Consider the following 22253-nt stretch of genomic DNA (forward strand, 5'->3'; position numbering starts at 1 on the left):
ACACATATATGTTATTTGTGTATTATATATTTTTAATATATTATATATAGTTATTTATATATGTTATATATTATTTATGTGTGTTATATATTATTTATATATTATATATTATTTGTATATTATATATTATTTATATGTATATATTATGTATATATGTATGTGTTATTTATAAATATTATTTTATATATTTGTATATAGAATAAGGTAAAAATTCAAAAGTTTTCAGTAATGAAAATAAATGAAAAATCATAAAACTCAAAAGTTAATAGACAGAGGCTGGGCACAGTGGCTCATGCCTGTGATCCCAATATTTTGTGAGACTGAGGTGGGAGAATTGTTCGAGCCCAGAGGTGGAGGCTGCAGTGACCCATGATTGCACTTCTGTGCTCTAGCCTTAGTGACAGAGTGAGACACTGTCTAAAAAAAAAGGTTAACAGATGTCATAGTAGTTTGGATATGAATATAAGAATATAAGAGGCCTGCCAAAAATATGCAGAGATGGAAAGTTTGAGAGTGAAGAGACTGTGTGTAGGCAACATCTCAGAGGACTTCCAATGGTCCCCATAATCTTCATACTCTCCTTCCCTTGTATGTGGGCTGCTCCCAGAGACATGATTTGAATGCACAGAGTACAGCAAAGTTGGAAGGATGCTGCTTCTGAGATTAGGTTCCTAGCTTGCTCACTCTCTGCTTCCTCACTGCTCATCTGATTGAAGCCAGATGCCATTTTGTAAGCTGTTCTGAAAAGAATCCCATGGGTCAATGATCTGAGAGAAGTCCCTAGTGAGCAGCCTGTAAGATGCTGAGTTCTTCCAGCAACCAGGTGAGTGAGTTTGGAACCAAGTCCTCCCTCAGTCATGCCTTCAGATGAGACCACAGCCACATCCACTACTTTCAGTGCAGCTTCGTAAGACACTGCTAACCAGAGGTACCCAACTAAGCCACACCCAGATTCTTAACCCAAAGAAACTGTAGGACAACAAGGGTAGGTTGTTCTAAAGCCACATATTTGTAGGGTATCTGTCATACAGCTGTAGGTAACTATTAACAAAACAGATGGGAAAAACACAACAGGCAATAGGAACCAAAAGAAAGAGGAGATGGCTCTATAAAATGCAGAAAGTACCTCTATATTGAGTCAAAAGAATCGTCAAGGGTAACAATTTATACAAAATGATGGAAGTTATTATTTATGAGAATGATATCACATTTCTAAGCTCATTTGCACTTAATAAAACACACCTAAAATTCATAGAGAAAAAATTTTCAAAACTACAGGGAGAAATTAATATATACATAAAATCGAAGTGTGAGTTTTTAATGTTCTTCTTAATTGTCAACAAGTCAAATAAATAAAGCATCAAATGTTGAAATAATTTGAAAAATGCAATTAAAGCATGATTCATTTACTAGATCAATGTACCACTTATTAGAGAAAATATGCTCATATGGGGCATAGACCAAGGTAGGCCATGTGCTAGGTATGGGAAATCGCAGTGAGTTGCTATCATAAGGATCATTTTTCAAAGCACGTTGATATTTTGAGTTTATAACAATATTCACACATTTTAAAATACACCTATTAATAATAATTACAAGTCAAGAAGAACTCACCAGGGAAATCAAAACATTTCAAAGTAAATGATAAAAATACTACACAAAGTATTAACGTAATCTGGAAAAAGCAGCTGTGAGAGAAAAATTTAAGCTTCAAATGTATAATATGGAAATAAGGAGCCCATATACTAATGATCTAAGTGTCCAATTAAGTAGTTATAAGAGGTACAGAAGAATAATCCCAAACAAAACAGAGATAAGGATCTATTATAATGAGAATAAATTTTTTTTTAAAAGACATTGAAAAAAGAGTGGATCTTAAAAGGTACTAATAGAATAATATTCCTCTGTGTGGGTGTATTCTGGAATTTCAAACTGACTTTGAAAAACTTACCAGGAGTGAATAAGACACAGCCACAAATGGTTAGAACTGCATCTAGAAAATGGCAAAGACTGGGCTAGGCTCAGTGTAATCCTAGCCTGTAATCCTAGCCCTTTGGGAGGCCGAGACGGGCAGATCAGCTGAGGTTGGGAGTTCAAGACCAGCCTGACCAACATAGAGAAACCCTGTCTCTATTAAAAATACAAAATTAGCCAGATGTGGTGGCGCATGCCCGTAATCCTAACTACTCAGGAGGCTGAGACAGGAGAATCGCTTGAACCCGGGAGGCAGAGGTTGCAATGAGCCCAGATCGCACCACTGCACTCCAGTCTGGGCAACAAGAGTGAAACTCCATCTCAAAAAAAAAAGGCAAAGAACATAGAAAACATGGAGCAAGCACAATGACAGTTTAAGGAAGAGAGAGACAGAGAGAGAGAGAGAGAGAGGGCCTTTCTATGAGGGAGCAGGACGCAGGTGTGCCCTGAATTTGAAGGACAAGAAAGAATGAGACTTGCAGAGACGCAGGGAAAGGATGTGTGAGTGGGGTTGGTTTGGAATAACAGAGTTCCAGACCTGTCCATCCAGACGGCCAGTAGGGTCATGCACTGTCAGAAGGCACTGGAGGCAAAGGGAATGATGCCACGCGGATGCTGGGAAGCCTGTGGGTCTTCCGTCCGGATTGAGGATCTCTTGAGAAAAGCTGGGGGAAAAAAAAGCAGAAAAAAAAAATCTTAATTTTGTCTAAGATACACACACACACACACACACACATATACATGTAAATGGTTGTTTAAAACAGGGATGCTACAGTACTTAACATTAAAAACAGCCATTTGCGCCCCTTCTCATCCACCTTTGACTCTTGCTTCCCAGATGCAAGGACCTTTTTTTGATATTTAACTCCATATTTTCAATCACATACTTTCATCCTATTACTTAAATTGCTAGGTTTAGGTCTAATCTTTAGAAGATGATTCAGCTTATGGATGTGGCTCATCACACACACACTCACATATCCACACACACTGTCACACACATTCACACACACTCATACACAACTGCACACACTTGACACACTAGCACACATTCACTCACATTCTCTCACACACATTCACACACTCACACTCACACTGGCTTCACCTTTCCCCGACACAGTTGTGGCAGATGATGATTACATATTTATATCATCGTGATTATGTAAATAGTGCTCTTGGCTAGAACATATAATGCACTATAATTACATTTCCTTTAATGAACTTTGTTTTCTTCAGGGATAATCACCTTGTTGAAATCCTTTTTCCTTTTTTTATATTTTAATGTGCTTAGGACTGGTATAGCCTGCAGCTCCCCTGCAGATGCACACGCCCCTTTCAATGCATGTCCCTTCGTCTGATAATTGCTTTCTTGGGTGTTCGTCATCGCCATCCTGGACAGCCTCTTCCTCTCCTTCCTGGCTATAGTCACTGTTTCTTAGAGCTACTTGGTTTATGGATGTGTTTTGTTGAATCACATGCTACAGGACTCTCCCCCAAAAAAGCAAATGAATAATATCTGCTTAGAGTCTGCATGTATGAAAATGCCTTTATTCTTCCCTCCTATGTGAATGAAAGTTGGGCTGAGTAGAAAATGCTATGTGAGGCCGGGGGCGGTGGCTCATGCCTGTAATCCCAGCACTTTGGGAGGCCAAAGTGGGTGGATCACGAGATCAGGAGATCAAGACCATCCTGGTTAACATGGTGAAACCCTGTCTCTACTAAAAATACAAAAAAATTAGCCGGGTGTGGTGGCGGGCGCCTGTAGTCCCAGCTACTCGGGAGACTGAGGCAGGAGAATGGCGTGAACCCGGGAGGCAGAGCTTGCAGTGAGCTGAGATCCTGCCACTGCACTCCAGCCTGGGTGACAGAGCGAGACTCTGGAAAGAAAGAAAGAGAGAGAGAGAGAGAGAGAGAGAGAGAGAGAAAGAAAATGCTCTGTGAGAGATATTTTCCCCTAGAAATTTGAAGGCATTATCTATCTCCTAGCTTTCAAGGTTGCTGTTGAGAAATTTGATAGCATTGGATTCCCCTGAAAAACGATCTACTTGCCTCATTAAAGATTAGCAATGATGTGGCTGGTTTGGGTCTTTATAATCAATTGTACTGAATAGTCTGTAGACCCCTTCAATTAATTTATTCAACACAAATGTATCTAAGTTATACCACATGCTAAGAATTTTCTAGGTCCTGGGAGGCAGACACAGCAGTGTTCTTGAGCATTTTACCCTCTAGCAGGGAGATAGAAAATAGACAATAAACATCATGCATGAGCAAATGGCTTTGTGATGTGTTCTACGAAATCAAAGAAAAAATAAATGAGAATGCCAGAGTCATGGGGAGTGGGCGGGTGGTTGCAACACGAAACAATGAGGTGAGGGGCTGAGGAAGCCAAGAGTTAGAAATCTCTTTCCAGGTGGAAAGAAGAGCCATGCAAAGGTTCTCAACTAGCCCCTGGTGCTGCCATAACAAAGCTCCACCAACCCGGGGCTTAAAGAGCAGACATTGATTCCTAGTCTTTCTGGAGGCTGGAACGGCCAGCGTCAAGGTTCTGAAGGGTTCAGTTCCTGGTTTGTAGGTGGCCGCTGTCTCATTGTGTTCTCGCACGGCGGAGAGCAAGCGAGGTCCGGGTCTCAGTGTCCCTCCTTACCAGGGCATCGATGCCATCCTGAGGCTCCACCCTCTGAGCTTGTCTAAGTTTAATCACCTCCAAATGCTTCATCTCCAAATACTCTCCCACTGGGGATGAAGGCTTCCACAGATGGATTTTGGAGAAGACAATTCAGTCCTCAGCAGGCTCTGAAGTATGCGTGTTCCTGGCATGTTGAAGAACATCAGGGAATTAGAGTGGCAGGAGTAGAATGACAGCTAACAAGAGTCGCAGATGATGAGGCAGAGAGATCACGAGGCCCTTTTTAGATTCTGGGCTTCGGGATGGGATGCTTTGGCTTTTCTTCCAAGTTATGGAGGGACTCAAGCAGGCCTCTTAGCAGAGTAGTGACAATGGGTTAATGCAGTTTTACAGTCTTACTGTCACTCCAGAGTTAAGGACAGCCTATGTGAGGGTAGAAGCAGGAAGGCCTGTTGGGAAGACCTGTAGCAGTGCAGATGAGAGATGAAGTGGGTGCTCTCGGTACAGCAGCGGCAGTGAAGGAGTGAAATGGTTACATTCTAAATACATCCTGAAGGCAAAGCCAGTGGGATTTCCTGTTATATTGGAGGTGGAAAGCAAAAAGAAAAAGAGGAGCTTAAGATGATTGCAAAAGTTTCGGCTTGAGCTACTAAAAGGAGTAGATCTAGCATTGCTGAGATGAGGCAGGCTGTGGGTGAAGTGGAATTTGAGGGGATGGTGAGGCATCTCATTTTGTCCATTTCTGAGATGACAGACATCTGGAGAATGTGACAATTACAGCTGGATAGATTAGTCTGGGATGAGGAGGAAAGTTCTAATCTGCAGACATAGAGTGCTTAAAATAGGGATGGGCTTCAAGACCTCACCCTGGATAAGAACCATGGAGACAGTGAGTTTGGACCTCATGCAGAACATCCTGTATTGGGGTACTCCAACAATTAAAGCTCAAAGAGAAGATGAGGGGCCAGAACAGGAGACTGATAAAGAGCAATCAGTGAGGCGGGAAGGAGAAGACAAAATGAGCGAGGAGGGCAAGGTCAGGAAGCCATGCAAACAGCACATGCAAGCTCTGCTGTGAGAGTAAACCACAGGGCACCTGAGAACTGACTGCTGGTCTAGCAATATGAAAGTTACTGGTGACTGGATGCCTCATTGATGTCAGTTTACAAGAGAATGAGAGACAGGTCACAGGTAATAATCTTTGTTGCAAAATAGAGTAAAAATAAATGTAGTAGTTGGTGGGAAAAGTGGGGTCAAGAGAAAACTCAATTTGGAAACTTATAACCTCAGTACTGGGAAATTTTCTTGAGTTATTTCTTTGCTATTTTCCCCTCCCTTCCACATGGATAGTCTCTCCTTTTGAAATTACCATGAGGATATGTGAAGTCCTGGACAGGTCTTCTTCTTCTTCTTCTTCTTCTTCTTCTTCTCCTCCTACTCCTCCTCCTCCTCCTTCTTCTTCAACCTCTCCTCTTCTCCATTTCTTTGTGCTCTTAGTTTCTGAAAGGTTCCCTCAGAATTTTCTTGTACCCTACTAATGAAGGAAGGTAGGTGTTCTTCACTGGCTTCGAGAGTCTCTGCAGCAGGTTGGGTTAAAATTGCCCCTGGTGGCAACTGGCTTGAAGATGCACCCATTTCTGGTGTCTTCCTTTCCCTGTCTCACTTCCCCACATCCCTGTGGGAGTTCTCTTCACCTTTTGAATAAGCTAGTTGTACTTGAAGCCTCACCTTGGTAAGGCCCCAAACCAAGATACTGTGTGCTAAGTCACTTTCACTCAGTCTTTTCCTTCCCGTTTCCAAAGTTGTGTTGTCTTCATCTGTTCTCTTTGTCATGTGGGCTTAGGCCTTTTGAAAACTCATTTTGTTGTAATTGTAATGAGGGTTTGAGAAGAGAAAGAGCTAAGTGAGTGTGTTAAATTTGCCATCTTTATCCAGAAGGCATTTCTCAGTCATCATGGTTTCAGTGACACCTTGCCCATTTGCCTGTCCACTCGTGAAACATGAATGAAAACTTGTAATTTCTCCCCATCGAAGGGGAAGAAACACAATTTGACCTGTCATCTGTGATTCTGCAAAATTTGCTGGAGGCCAAAAGTTGGTCTCCATGCCAATAGACAGTTAGCTTTGCCCAGGTATCAGTATTTCATCTTTGCACGCAGTAAAGAAGCTGTGAGCACCTCCCATCAGTGTGGGAAGCGGACGGATGCTCGCGGCTGCCAGAACCCCTCCACAGCCCTTTCATCCTTGGACCGTGAAGCCATCCTCATTAGCACTAAACGCAACGTTGCCACCAGCAAGGTCACTCTTAGACACTTGAGTTTCTTTATTGCCTGCACAATACCAAGAATAATGAAAAGACCATTTTCCCAAATCAGGATCCATTGAGGCCTGTGTTGCCCTGATGGTGACATTAGAACAGGCTGAATTGTTTTCATTAAAATGCAGCCCATTACTGTAGATGAGAAAGGAGTTCCACCGAGGGAGATTTCAGATCTATGCTTTGTTTCACTGAATTATGGAAAATTAACATGCTTCTGTCTTCATTCCTAAAGGTAATAATGTTCTCTCAATTGGAGGGACGGAGCACGTATGATTAGGCAGCCTGGAGGAGTGAGGCATATGTCTGATTTTGCTTTCAACAACAACAACAACAACAAAAATACCCGTTCATTGAAAGCAGAGAAGAAGAGATATTTATATATGAAAGGAGTGCTTTTGATTTGATCCCTGGAGTAAAATGTCATAAATAGATGTTAATTTGGGTCTGTTTACTAAAACTTTAATGCCTGCAGAAAATCTATTTGAATCATCACAAATGTAATAATGTCTACCAGGAAGAAAGTGGGAAATGATAGCAGCAATTTGGGGTGAAACTTGAGTGTACTGGAGCCGGTGTGTGCCCAAGCACAGACTAATTAATGTTTGTGTGCTGCCCAACTCTCAGATTTACACTCAGCAGAGCATCAATTAGAGGGGCCAACCTAATCCTCAGGTCTTTCTGCAGCAATAAAATCATTTTTTCCAGTTCTAAATATTATTGCTATTAATATGTGGTCCTTCAATGTGTGTTCTTAGCTCTCTTGATGAAAGGGGTTAATTATCCTGATGATTATTTCATCACATGATGTTGTTGCTCTGCCTGATAAAACAAAAGACATTTCCTGGGACAAGACTAGCGATAGCCAGTAAAGTCATTCTGTGTAAACACCACAGCACTGAAACCAACAAATGGCTGCGTCCATGGTAATGATGTCCCCAGAGAATGGCATTGTGGGGAGAGTGGGGACCTTTGATCTGGGCTTCTTAGCCAAGCCACAAGAAGAAAGGAAGCTTTTGCTTTTCCAGAGCATTCAAAGGCCACTCCTGACGCCACCCCCATTGCTCCTGTGCTTGCAATATTCATTTTCTTTGGTTATTTCCGGTATGACAGTGTTTGGATCAAAAGACCAGAGAAAATGGCCTGAGTTTTGTGTTTTGTTCAGCCAACGAGCCTGCAAGTGTTAATTTCAAGTGTCTGTGAAGAACCTGAGATACAGGCATACCTGGCCTCCCACTTCTGCCTCAGCCCTTCAGGAGAGATCAGCCATCTCTATGCTACCAATGAAGACGTCCACGTGCAGAAACAGTAGTTGGTTCTCGAAGGCCAGAGAGTTGGCAAGGTTTAGCCAGGACTTGAATAGAGCTCCTTCCATTTTCAAGCCTGTTTTCTTTTAAATACACTAAGCTGCCGTCTCAGTCTACCTCAAATATCTATCTCAGGAACAACATCATTCAGAGCCCACGCAACTGGGGCCATGGCTTCAGGATGTGGTCAGTCTTTATCTAAGGGGGGCCTGCCTGGTGGTCTGGAGACAAAGTTGCTGCCCCAGCTCATGGGCAGTAGGCTGGCTCACTGAACAGGGGATCAGCAGCTTCCTGCCCACACATTATCAGGGAAGAGTAAGCTCTGTTCCTCTTGAGGCTGAGGGCCAGAGTCCTTGGAATGATACCAGGGTCTCAGATTTCAAATCCACCTCTGTCCACTCAGCCGCTTCCCGAGTGAGTCTCTCAGTGTCTAGGATTTTCCTGCCTCCTGGGTCATTAGGAAGTTCTGTGTTATGCCCCGGGGCAGCTGGCTGGCTGTAGCCTACTGTCTTGTTGGAACTTTTTCCAGGAACAGGATCACATTCCCATCTCCTCAACTGGAACTGCCCAGTGGAGCTCAGCCCTATCCCACTCTGAGATTGGAGTGTGTTCAGGGATTTTTCTTTCCTTTCCTGTTTCCTTTCTATTGTTGCTAGAGACACAATTTTTTCTACTGGGCTGGAGCCATTCCTCTGACCCTGATGTTTAGCCTGTAGCCTTTGCTTTCTCCTTCTCAGAGCAGTCCTTTGAGGACCAACCTGCTTCCACCTTTGTGCACCATGCTCAGATGGGCTGAAACAACCCTCTGCAATCTCAGAAACGCCAAGACTTTCTTCTCAGTCTGGACTGCACAAGAAATCAAAGGCCAGCTTCCACAATCTACCACCGGGGAAGATTGCTGGTTGCTGACATAAAATCAGATTTTTATCAGATTCCAATGCCAAGCAGCATCGTCTAACTTTGTAGCATGAATATGAACAAAGAAAGTTTAAGGTAATTTATGCTGGAGCCAGTACAGTGATTCTAAGATTCATTAGTTGTCATGGTACCCCCCCAACACACTGACACTCACACTCACATGTACACACAATCATACCCTTAACTGAGGTGCTCTAAATGTGGAAAGTTCACTGTAGGAGGTTCTTGGGTGGTGAGACCAAGCTCCAAGATGACAAGCTCAATGGCAGAAGGGACCATTGTGCCTCGGTCTTCACCTCCAAGTCACAGCATTTAATACTATGACTGGTAGCTGTAATACCATAACTGGTAGATGTAATACCATGACTGGTAGATGTAATACCATGACTGGTAGATTTAATACCATGACTGGTAGATGTAATACCATGACTGGCAGATGTAATACCATGACTGGCAGATGTAATACCATGACTGGCAGATTTAATACCATGACTGGTAGATGTAATACCATGACTGGTAGATGTAATACCATGACTGGCAGATGTAATACCATGACTGGTAGATAGTAGGACACAACAACCCATGAATTGGTGAATGAATGGACAAATAAAAATAACAAAATGGAAGCAGAAGAAGGCAGCTAATCTGCTGCTTTAGACCCTCATGATGTTGGCCAAGTTCAGCCACTCTCCATTTCCTTCATAGGATCTCATGGCAATACTGTGAATTCTGTCTAGCTAAAGCTCTTCTCGTCAGTTCCAAGCTCCCTGTTGATAATACCTTTCGCTTACATACATAAAAGCTTCTGTGATGTGGGTCAAACTGTTGACCCGTTGTGCTAGGCCTGAACTAAATATGTAACAACTCTTACATAAATTTTGAGGTTGTCTTTAACTTGGCACCAGAATCTCGATGGCAACACAACTGCTGTCACTTCAGGGCTGTGCCTCTCCTTTTGCAAAAACACATAAATAAATCAAAAGAAAGAAAACTAAAATAAGGAAACAAGAAGCCCGTACTTATCTCGGTGGTGCATTGAAGTCCACATGTAGGAGCTCAGGAGAGCCGATGACAAGACCAGTGATGGCCTGATGGTCACTCAAGTTCAGCCACAGCAGGGATATTTACACCAGGGGCATGGGGCAATAGAGAGTGGATAAACCAGCACAACTGTCCAAACCCCACCTGCCTTCTCCTTTCCCTTCTCTTCCGGGTCTACACTCCTGAATAGACATGTGATCTGCAGCAGCAGTCCCCAACTGTTGTTTTTTTTTTCCCATGGACTAGAGGGGGGAATCATCCCAAAATGATTCAGGCACATTACATTTATTATGCATTTTATTTCTATTATTATTACATTGTAATATATAATGAAATCATTGTACAAGTCACCGTAATGTAGAATCAGGGGGAGCCCTGAGCTTGTTTTAATGTAACTAGCTGGTCCCATCTGGGGGTGATCGGAGACAGTGACGGATCATCACGCATTAGATTCTCATAAAGAGCGTGCAACCCAGATCCCTGGCACGTGCAGTTCACAGTAGGATCCACACTCCTCTGAGAATCCAGTGCTGCCACTGACCTAAGAGGAGGCAGCTCTGGTGGTAATGTGAGTAATGGGCAGCGGCTGTAAACACAGATGAAGCTTTGCTTGTCCACCTCTCACCTCCTGCTGTGTGGCCTGCTTTGGAGATGGAGGCCCTGGTTTACAGAATTCCTGGCCTGGCTAGACACGCTGCCATGCTTCCTGGTGTGTGCACTGCTCTTGGTCAGCAGTGCAGTGGGACAGATGCAGGCTGCAATGGTGGTTTATAGAAGCAGAACACAGCAGTCTGCTTTCTGTTTTGGAATCGGGGTCTTGGGCTCAGTTCATGCACTGGTGTAGTGACTCCTGATTTTTAATTAAAAGGGTAAATTCAGAGAGAACATCATGTGCGCCTGTATTCAGGGAGCACAGACCATGGGGGAAGCCTGTGCAGGAGACAGAGGGCAGCCCCACCTCATTCTTCTGCTGGTCACTCTGTGCTCAGGCAGGAACCATATGCAGCAGCCTCCCAGTTCACTCGGGGACATGTCCGCAGATGTGTGAACTCGGAGGGAGGTTCAAGTTTCCTAAGAAGGGTTCAGTCATGGCTCACAGGTGACACGGGAGGAATCCAGGCAGGCTCCCTGTAGGAGGAGACATCTGAGGAGGATCCTGAAGTTCTGAGTGGTACATTGTGAACTGATGGAGACTTCTCAGGGGAGGACATAAAGCCTGAGGGAGGCCATTTCCTTCATCCTGTCCTCTATCTGCCCTCGTGCCTGCCACTGGCTGCCTGCACATTAATTTCCCATGAACCCAAAAGGAGAGATAGTGGCAATTAATATTTTTATGCAAATGTTTTGTGCCTCAGGGCGTACCCTGGCTGTGATTTATGAACAATGATTGAAAATAACTCATTCAATGTAATCTAACAGGAACAAATATGGGAAGACACGATTAAATTAAATTTCTTCCCCCTGGAAAAAGAACTTCGAAGGTCACCCTCCTGGAAGTGCAAGTGGTTTCTTCCACTGGAGTTCGAGGTTTTAGGCCCCAGCATGAAATTCTAAAAATAAAAGATGATGCATAAATATGTCGTCCTGAAATTAAGTCTACGCCTCTCTTTGATCTGCAGGCACCTTTCCGGGACTCTGAGTTTTCTCTGTGCCCACAGAGTCCTGGATGTGGAAGAGGATGAGCCGGTAAATTTACTAACACAATTCCCTCCCCGGGACCCACGTAGCTTCTTCCAGGAAGGGCTCTTCTTTGACTGTGTCGGAAAGATTGGACGAGTAATCAACAGATCTTGGGTGCTTCTCCCTGCGTGCAAATTACTAAAGTTTCCAGCCGTAACCCTTGCCCCTCATGGAATCGCCAGCGCCACAGCCTAACAAGGTTGCAGACCCATGACTCTGAAGGAGGCTCTCCACCTTCACAGGCTGGGGCCTTTGGGGAGCACCCCCAGTTTTCATTTGGTCGGTCGATACTATTGCATAACAGGGAAGGAGCTCAAGGGGTCAAAGCCCAGCAGAGTGTGCTTTGCCTGAGGAAGTGACACTGAGACTGTGAGAGCTGATCTGAAGTGTGCATCCTAGGATGCACCTATTTAAACATGTATTTACCATCCAGAACTGTGCAAAGTCATTCAGACATGTTCCCACTGCAGCTGCTCCACCCACACATGAAGAGGTTACACATTCTCACCCCGAGGTGATGTGTCCCGGGTCTGACACACATGGAATCAGCCAGCAGGCACAGACTCACTCAGAGCCAGCAGTGCCTGCAGTAAAGGGGGCCCGCCTCCTTCAGAGAGTCGACGGTTTTGTAGCCTGGGAGCTTCTGGGCTTTATGGCTCAGTGTTTCTTCAGCCTTCTCCCTCTGGAAAGTCCTGACTTTCTGGGTCATCTCATGAGTGTATCCATGGGTCTTTTTTTCCAAGAATGTGTGCTAAGCCACCCAGAGTTTGAGGCAAGTAAAACGGATCACCCGTAATCCTCCCTACTAGAGGATAACCAAAAGCATCAGAGGCCTCGTTAACAGGCATTTCTTTATGCTGACAACCAACCATCCATCTGTGCAACCATCCGTCCATCTGTCCAAGCGTCCATGCCTCCGTCCACTGTCCATTCACTCACAGTTTTCAATGAGCACATGCTCTGTGCGAGGGGCTAGGAGCCAGTGGCTGCTCTGCTATTCCGGGTCACTCTGTCCTGCTGTCTGGATGGGAGGCAAGAAGAGGAGAGAACCATCTTTCAAAGGGCATCCTTTACACAGACAACATGCAACATTCTATAATGTAATACACTTAATGGCTCTTAATAACTCTTATCTGAATAAAATAATCATAGATTTCATTGAATCGATTCATTCATTCCTTCATCCATTAGCCCATTCACTTAATTAATATGTCTCATTCATTCAACATACACTTCCTGAACACCTACTTTGTTCCTGATATTCTTCCAGGAACTCAAGATACAGCTTTGAACCATGAAGAAAATGATGTTTCCTGTCCATCATATAAGCTAACTTACATATATTACTTACAGATAATGTATAAGCTGATATTACAACTGATTAAGTATCAAATGCTATCAGTTAAGTATCAAATGCTTTCTGATACTCATTGTCTGTAATATTAAAGAATGCCATATTTCATCAATTCCAGGATATGTCGTCTTCCACATTTTAACACCTCTGAAATCTGGATGTCCTTGCCATGTCTGTTGACCACACAGTGGTCTTTATGTAATGGTCATTGTCTAGGCATGCATGCCAAAGCTTGCAGAGCAGGTGCAGTGACTGGGAAATAAATCCTGGACCCTCACATGGGGCACTCCCTTCAGGAATGCTGCACAGATGCTCTGGAGGGCAGAGGATGATTGTGAAAAAGAGAAACATAGGCAATTCCTAATCAAAAAAGTTCCAGAGTATTGGGTTTTAAATACTTGTTTAAAGTTTTAAGGATATTGTGATTGGTAGGCAGAATAATGGCCCCCAAAAATGTCCATGACCCAATCCCGGTAGTTGTGAATGCTACGTTACACGGTAAGGAGGCATTAAGGTTGCAGATGGAATTAAAATTGCTCCTCAGTTGAGCTTAGCACAGGGAGAGTGGCCTGGATGATCCAGGTGGGGCCAGTGTAATCAAAGGCTCTTTAAATGTAGAAAAGGGAGGCAGAAGAATTCAGGTCAGAGAGATTTCAAGATGGTAGGTGTCTGTTGACTTTGAGAGGGAAGCAAGGATCCTTCAGCCCAGGAACACAGGCAGCCTAGAAGTTGGAGAAGGCAAGGAAATGGATTTTCCCCGGAGCCTCCAGAAGGAATCAGCCCTGTGACACCAAGACTGCCACTGGGTGATGCCCATGTCAGATGTCTGACCTGCAGAACCACAAGATACTACGTCGGTGCAAACACAATTGTGGTTGTTGCTCTTTTAATGGCAGAAACTGCAATTACTTTTGCACCAACCTAATAATAAATGTGTGTTGTGTTAAGTCACGAAATTAGTGACAATTTGTTACCACCTTGGTAAGAAATGAATACAAATACATTACCAAATTTATACCACTTCTATTTTCCTTATGTACACACAAAAGTGGTATAGGTTTAAAGTATGTGATATATACTAATATACTAATTCCAAGTTATGGGAGAGCACTGCATAGATCAATTTAATTGGGCGTGAAAGAAAAATAAATCTGGGGACCCCAAACTCACTCAGCCAAAGGGAAAAGTCAGGCTGGGAACTGGACCACGCAAACCTGCCTCCCATCTTTACTCCTGAAAAAGATGGCTACAAAGATGAAAAGCTACATACCTCCCTCACATTTTGCCCAGAAAGAAATTCCTGCTGGCCCCCAAGATCGTCACCATGAAACAGTTCTGTTGAAGTTCATCCTGCAACGTAAAATGATAGCTTATCTTCACAGACACAGGAACATAGGTCAGAACTGAGTCATCCCTCTGTTAACCTGAGACAAATGCATATTTGATTGCTTCCTCTGCCCTCTTGTCTACATTACCCTATGTAAAAATGCAGATTCCCTGAGCCAGACAAAGTCATAAATGACTATTTATCCTACCCTCTCCGTACATGAAAATTATGTATTTTTCAGTATCCTGCCCTTTCCCCTTTAAATATTAAAGCTCTCAAAATCATCTTCAGAGAAAGGCATAGATCCGTCTCTAGGATGCGCGTCCTTAATTTTGGCAAATACTAAAATGATTGAGATTTGCCTAGGTCATTGGCTTTGATTTACATTGACAATTTCATTTTTCCTGTCTTATGGTACCTAAGTAATCAATGACAATTAGTAACACCTTAGAGCAAATGAATCCACTACGGACAAGGCAACGGAGTCAGCACACACCCGTCTTCAGATGTGGAACGCAAGTGCAGTAAGGAAGTGGGTGAGATTCCATTCCTTACCTTCCTCCCCACCCCATGTAAGCCCCATAGCACCCTTCTGGCCTGAGTGATTGTGCCCAGATCTCAGAAGGAAAATACTGGACTTGGAGCCCAGCCGTTGGCGAGCATCTGGGGGACCTAGGATCTGAACCACAGATCTGAGGGATGTGGGGCCCCTCCTAGCTGCCCAGCCTCGGGACAGCAGGACTGTGCAGACTGTGCTTGGTCCTCTAACGTTGGCCTCATGCCCTGTCCCTCCTGCACAGGACTTTGGGGCCAGTTATGAGATTGAGAGTTCAGATAAATGTGTCTATCTCCCAATGATGCAGAGAAATGAAAATCTTCATTGCACATGGCCCCTGGGCTGGATCTTCCACACCTGTTTTTTTTCTAAGACAGCCAGGTGCCAAGTATGAGTCTGCAGTTGAAATTCCATGGCAATGACCCCCCTGAAAATAACCCGCACAGAAATGTCACTTAGGAATCTTTATGACTCGAGCTGTTCATCTATCTTCCCAACAGGTCAGCTGTTGGCTAACCGTGAAAAAGATTTTTCAGAAAACCTTCTCAAATAAATCACGAATTCCTTTCTCTCACAACTTAGAAGAACAAAACTTTATTAACTTGAAAGTAAAGGAAGCAGCACCTTTCTTAAGGGCTCTGTGGGTACAATAGGAGTCCTCACGCCCGTCCCTCTCTGTGCCACTCTCCGTGCTTCTCACCACTAGCAACCCGCGGGTGCAACAGCAATTCTCTCACTGGTGATCTCTCTCTCCTGGAGGTCACCGAGAGCTCAATTTATGTGCTGCCTGTTTGAGAGCAAAAGAGAGAGAGGAAGTCTCCGGAACTCAATCTGACCCACTCGGAGGTGAGCTGCTGTCACCCCGGAGCATCCCTCACGCAGATGAGGCACGGCGAGCCTTTACTTATGCACGTCGTCAGGGCTCTGCGCGGCCCCCAGGAATAGGACATGCCTTTGATCCCAGGGGAGCTGCTGGTCTCCACACCGTGGTCCTCACTTGGGGAACTGGGGGCTGAGACCCTGCTTCTCCCTGCCTGCCTGTCCTCCTCCGAGGGGGGTACTTCAGACAGCAGTGTGGCCAGAGCTGAGACTCTGCTTCTCCCTGCCTCCCTGTCCTCCTCCAGGGGGTGCCTCAGACAGCAGTGTGGCCGGGGCCGAGACTCTGCTTCTCCCTGCCTCCCTGTCCTCCTCCAAGGGGGGTGCTTCAGACAGCAGTGTGGCCAGAGCTGAGACTCTGCTTCTCCCTGCCTCCCTGTCCTCCTCCAGGGGGGGTGCCTCAGACAGCAGTGTGGCCAGGGCCGAGACTCTGCTTCCCCTTGCCTGCCTGTCCTGCTCCAGGGGTGCCTCAGTGTGGCCAGCAGCAGATTTTCCTGGGCAGGGATTGTGGTGGGTTCTCTGCAAAGGAGAGAATTAATAGAAGGTAATGGAACAGACAGGAGAGGGCTTGAAACCTGAGCCTACCGGAGGGCTATGTAAATTCAGGCGAATCACTGGCCTTTCTGAGCTGCCAGCTTCCTCATCTGTACAACGGGAACACTAATGTCACCTTCTATAGTCTAAATGATTATTATGAATTTGAAACTGGAAGACGCATTTACATGCTCTTGAAAATAATGGGTTTGCAGGTGACTGGCACCTGCCTTGGAGGCTGGAGGTGGGAGCAAAGGCCTCTGGGGATCAGAGTCAGATCCTGAAGCACAAGTCTTGCTACATTTATCTGTTCTTTTGGGGAAGGGAAGAACCTATCCAGCTCGTCCTGGGGTTCAACCCTGCTGACCATTCGTGCTTGTGGCCTGGAGTGTGTGCTTGTGGCCGTAGCGCTGAGGCCGAGGAGAGAAGCACCAGGAAGGGAAAGCGCGGAAAACTCACAGAAGCCTGGGTGGAGAGGTCCTCAGGCAGCCCGAGGCCACAGGCTGGTCCCTTGGGGCCCTGGGCCACAAAGATGTGGCATGTCGGTTGCAAAGGAAAGAAGGGACTTTCGATTGTAGAACAGAGAAAGGGGCTACCTGCTGTCAGGCTCCTCTGAGCCTCCTCTAGACTCGGCCACCCCTGGGGGTGTCTGTGTTCATCTTTGCAGTGCTCAGTTTTAGCAAAACTCCCTTGTTGGTTTAGCCAAAACCCCCAGCTCCATGACTGATCACCCTCCATATCTGACCAAATTCTTCTTCTCCACCATCCCCCAGGTGAGGTCGGTCACCTTGGTCTGTCTTCAGCAAGAATCCTATTAGGTCCGCTTAGCCAGAATCCCCCTCACCCTGATGTCTTCTCAGTGATTTCCCATCCCCTGACCCCTCCCTCCTCCCCCGCTGTGAATTCCCGCTTGTCATGCTATGTTTGGACTTGAGCCAGTTCTATGCCGACGTCTCTTTCCCCTGCTGCAATTGTCCTGAGTAAAATATATTTTGCTGCTTTACCTACCGCCCAGCTCCGGTTTTCTTTAACAGGGTAAAGCCAAAGGTGAGTTCTACAACAGATGGGTGAGGAAGAGGAAACCCAGACAGGAAACAGACTCAGGGAGGGGAACCAGGCACTGGCTGTTAAGGCAATCAGGCAAAAACCACAGCCTTCAATATTCGAGTGACATGAAGACTAATCCCGAAAGCTACTGAGGACATGGTAACTCTCTGAGTCCCTAATGTATTTCTGAGACGGGGTCTCTCTACACGACACTTTAGAAGCAAGTTGACAAAAGGCGTTACTGCAATATCATAGGTTCCATCTAGGTCCTGCTGCTTACTGCACAGCAAGCCAATCCCTGAGACGAAGAGTGTCACCAAGGAAGAAAGCTTTATCGGGTGCTACAGCCCAGGAGATTCTCAAATCCGTCTCAATGACCAGCTAAAATTAGGGGTTTATATAAAACAGGGAAGAAACGTAACAATGTAAGGGAAAACAGGAGCTCAGAGGGGCAGGGAAGCAATCAGGGTGAATGAAGGGTCTGACATCTCATTATCTGGATGAGATGATCTAGTGAGTTTCCATTCTTTGATGCTTCTGAGAGGCCTGGGAGTCCTTTCCTGAAAAAAGGAACTCATAAAACAAATACAAGTTTCAAGCTTTAAGACCACAAGGGTCAATTTCTATGTTTACCAAAACAAAAACAAAAACAAAACACTGTTTATGGGACCAGGGGTCAGTTTCAAAAGTATAGAGGTTCCCAACATATCAGGATTATTAGGACTGAGCCTTAGTGAGGTTGTCACTTGTCTGGGTTGATGAGTCAGTTCTCAGAGCACCCCCATCCTGAGCCCTCTCCATCACACCATGGGAGCCTGGCTGGAGGTGGTCCAAGCCTAGGGGAGTGTCCAGCCTGCAGAGACAGGGAGACACGGGACAGTGGAGGTGAGACCCAGGGCCTCTGAGTGCTCTCCAGAGCACGGGGATGTGAGGAAGGAAGGCAGCCATGCCCAGACTGCTGCACCCCAGCCTGAAAGAGAAAACGGAGCCAAGGATCTCGGAATGTCTCTGTCCAGGGTGAGAAGCTGGGGAGGCAGAAGGGGGCAGGGCAGAAGGGATGAAGGATACAAAGCTGGATCTCAGCCAGGACGATGAAGGAAAGGCAAAGGAAATGCTACAAGGTCAGAGCAAGGAGAAACCAGCGTCTATAGAGGAAAAATGAACCTAGGTTGAGGCCTTGGTGGAGAAGAAAAGGAAGTCAGAAGGAGGAAGGGTTTAGGGAAATTAGGTGGGGGCAAGAAACCCTAGGGAGAGTCTCAAGATCATGTACCAGACTCTAGAGCTGGTAGCCAGCAAGAAAGGGTGAGGTGCCCTGAGTAAGCCGATCCTAATGCTCCCCAGGCTGCATCCTCAGGGAGAAGCGATTGATCTCTCCATCAGTAATTCCTTAGCGCCAGGCCTCAGCCCTGTCAACATTGTGTCTCTGAGCCTCCTTCTTCTGTAAACATGAATGATGAGAACATGTATTTTTGCAGATGTCTTCTTTCACACATTCATTCATTTATTCAAGAATGAGCAAATCCTCTGGCATTTGAATCACGTGCTGCCTGAGAAAGGCTTGCTTCCCCCGGCTATCCAGCGCAATCCTCCACACTAGACGGTGCCCTCCTGCTTGCTTCCCTGGTAATTTTATCCTGAGGATCATTTTGAGCCAGGAATATGGAGAGCTGTGACTTCATAATTTGAGATTTATGTATCATTAAGTTCCAGCAGTACACGGCCATAAATAAGTGTAAGTACCCAGAGCTCCCACCCGTTCCGCAGGAGGAGATTAGAGGCGGGAGCAGAGAGGGAGGAGAGGCCATGCAGCGCCCTGGGTGTCACTTGCTGAGTGCTGGCAAAGCCCCTTGGATGAGGGTGAGGAAGGAGCAGCGGATCCCAGAGAACTGCTGGAGAACTGCTGAGATTCCAGGCGATCCCCCAGCTCGCAGGGGTGGTTGAGAATGTCCACAATCCAGTAAGAGAAGGAGTCCAATATGCTGAGTCTTGCCCAGAAATCAGGTTGGTGATTTACTGTGCCAGGAGCAGCTGTGCAGGATGCAGCAGCAGGATTCTCCAGTCAGCACTCACTTGGTTGAAAGCAACAGATTGTCACCTTGAAGTTGACTGATTAAAAAAAAGGTCAACTCATTCAGAGACTCTCTAGAGGAGAGAAACAATAAGGAATCGTCACACCAGGGTGATTCCAGGTACCTTCAGATCCGCAGTTAATAATTCCAGCATCCTTATGTACATATTTAACATTTTCTTCCTTTTTTCTGTGTAATATTCTAGACAGAAGTATAGGGAATCATGAATACTTTCATACCTGCCACTTGAATTTCTCAAAACATAATGTTTTGCGGTATTTGGTTTGGATGACTTTCTTTTAAAAATAAAACGTTAACGAGGGAGTTGAACTACCTCATTCTCTTGTTTCTAGCCCAAAACCTGCCTCTGTGCCCCAGTTCCAGAAGCAGCAACCAGCATCCTGAATTCAGCATTGTTAATCTCTTGGGTGTGTAACATTCTTACACGTATGTTTATCCAGAACCCAGAGATTTCATTGCTCCGCATGTTTTTAAATTTTAAAAGTCATTTATATCTTATGTCGTATTTGATGTATACCTTGAAATTCATGTTCCTGATTCATATGATGTTTTTGAGATTTAGATGTTTGGACGCAAGTTTGATACTTTAATTTTTCTTTATAGTATGCACATTGTGTGTCTTATTTAAGATATTGTTTTCTAACCAGAGGTCACACAGATATTCTGTTGAATCTATTGAATTCTGAAAGGTTTAGGGTTCGGCTTTAGTTATTCAGTTCTTTAATCAACCTGGAATTTATGTGTGATGTGGGTTATAGATCTGTTGTATTTTTATTTCATGTGGAAAACCTACTGTTCCAACACTAGCGAATAGCTCACTCTTTGCCTGCTGAATTGTAAGGCAGACTCTGTTTTATACCAACGTATATGTGGATCTATTTCTGGGCTCTTTCTTTGTTCCACTTACCCATTCGTCTATCTCTGCATTGATGTCATACTGTCCTTATTACTATAGGTTTACAACAAACGTTCATAACTGGTAAGTAAATGAAGGTCATAAAATAATGGAATAAAGTCTATAATATATTCGAACGTGCCAAGGGAAGATAACAGTAAACCTACAAGTCTCTTTCCAGCTATCTAAATGATAATTCAACAGTGAGGACAAAATAAAGACATTTGCAGGTAAAGGCTTTATCTCTCTGTGTTGCATCCTGGTTAATTTCCTTGGTTTTTTCTTTCACCTTATTAATTCTTTCCTTTCAGCTATATCTAATCTGCTGCTCAACATGACCAATGCGCCTTAGATTCTGTATGTGTGTAATTTATACTTCTAGAAGTTCTATTTGACCCTACTGCAACTCTACTTACTGTTTTCTACTTTATACTTTTATGCCCTTAATTTGTGTAATTATACTTCTTTATACTCTTGTCCAGATTGATCAAACCTGCCTGCTCACATTGTCTGTTTCCTCTCACCCATCCTATGTTTTGTAATTTGGGATTACAAGCTCATCTTCAGTGAGAATACGTAATAATTTGATTAAGGCTTTTCTCCTGTAGCTCTGCTCTACATTTGCTTCTCCCAGACAATCTCAGAGTCACATGAACCTGGAAGAAAATTTCTTTGCCTTGGGTAATTCCCAGCCACCAGGGGGCAAGAGATTCACACAGGGGAGGCGCAGGCCTGGGTTTTGATTTCTCCAGGAAGACTTCTGTTTTGTCTTCACAAAGACTCTGATCTTGGCATCTGTCTTGGCCATGGGAAGTCATTTCTCTTTCCCCAGTTTTCATTTCCCCCTGCTTTCATGCAATGTGGGCTCTCAGTTCATGCTCTGACTGGCATGGGTTCACCTCGTCACGTTTCCCGGTGCAGTGGCAGAGCCAGAGTCAGTGCACAGCCATGCACTCACGCCCAGTTTCCACTTCTCTTCAGTCACTACACACACACACACACACACACACACACCTGTACCCCTTCTGGGGACTGAAGAGGCAGCATTAGACAAACCAAAGAGGAAATGTCCCTGTGTACACAACTTTTTCAGTGTCAGGAGGCAGAGAACAAACACATCTTCCAGGTGTTGGGAAGAACCACAGTGGAAAATAAGGCAGGGTCAGGGAAGTGGAACAACACAGGTGGGTCATGATTTTATGTGGGTGGGTGGGGACGGCCTCTCTTAAGGGGACACTTGAGCAGGGACCAGTGGGAGTGAATTGAGTCCTGTGTGTGCTTGAGGAAGGAGATTTCAGGCCATAGGAACAGCTGGTGCACGTGTCCTGAGATGGGAGTGGGCTTGAGATGTTAAGGGAAGGGAGCCTAGAGGAAGAGAGGAAGGCAGGAGGAGATGAGGGCAGAGAGGTGACCAGGAGCCAGGTCCCAGGAGCCTAGTAGGATAAGGACCTCGGATTCATTCCAAGGGAGGTAGAATCCCATTGGAATGTTTGCAATGAGGATCTGATCTAGCCAGTTCCTACTCATCACTCCAATGTCTGCTTAAATGTCGTTTGCCAAAACATGCCTGACTCCTCTCCTCAACTGATAGCCTGTTCCCCATGGATTTCTGGCTCCTGCTTCTTTTCCTGGCACCTGTCCCACGCCAGGCCTTGTCTTAAGTGCTTGGTATACAACAGCGAACAAATGGGACTGAGTTCCTGCCCTG

This window comes from Colobus angolensis, unplaced genomic scaffold (assembly GCF_000951035.1).
Source record: "Colobus angolensis palliatus isolate OR3802 unplaced genomic scaffold, Cang.pa_1.0 Scaffold208, whole genome shotgun sequence".
Classification (NCBI taxonomy): Eukaryota; Metazoa; Chordata; class Mammalia; order Primates; family Cercopithecidae; genus Colobus; species Colobus angolensis.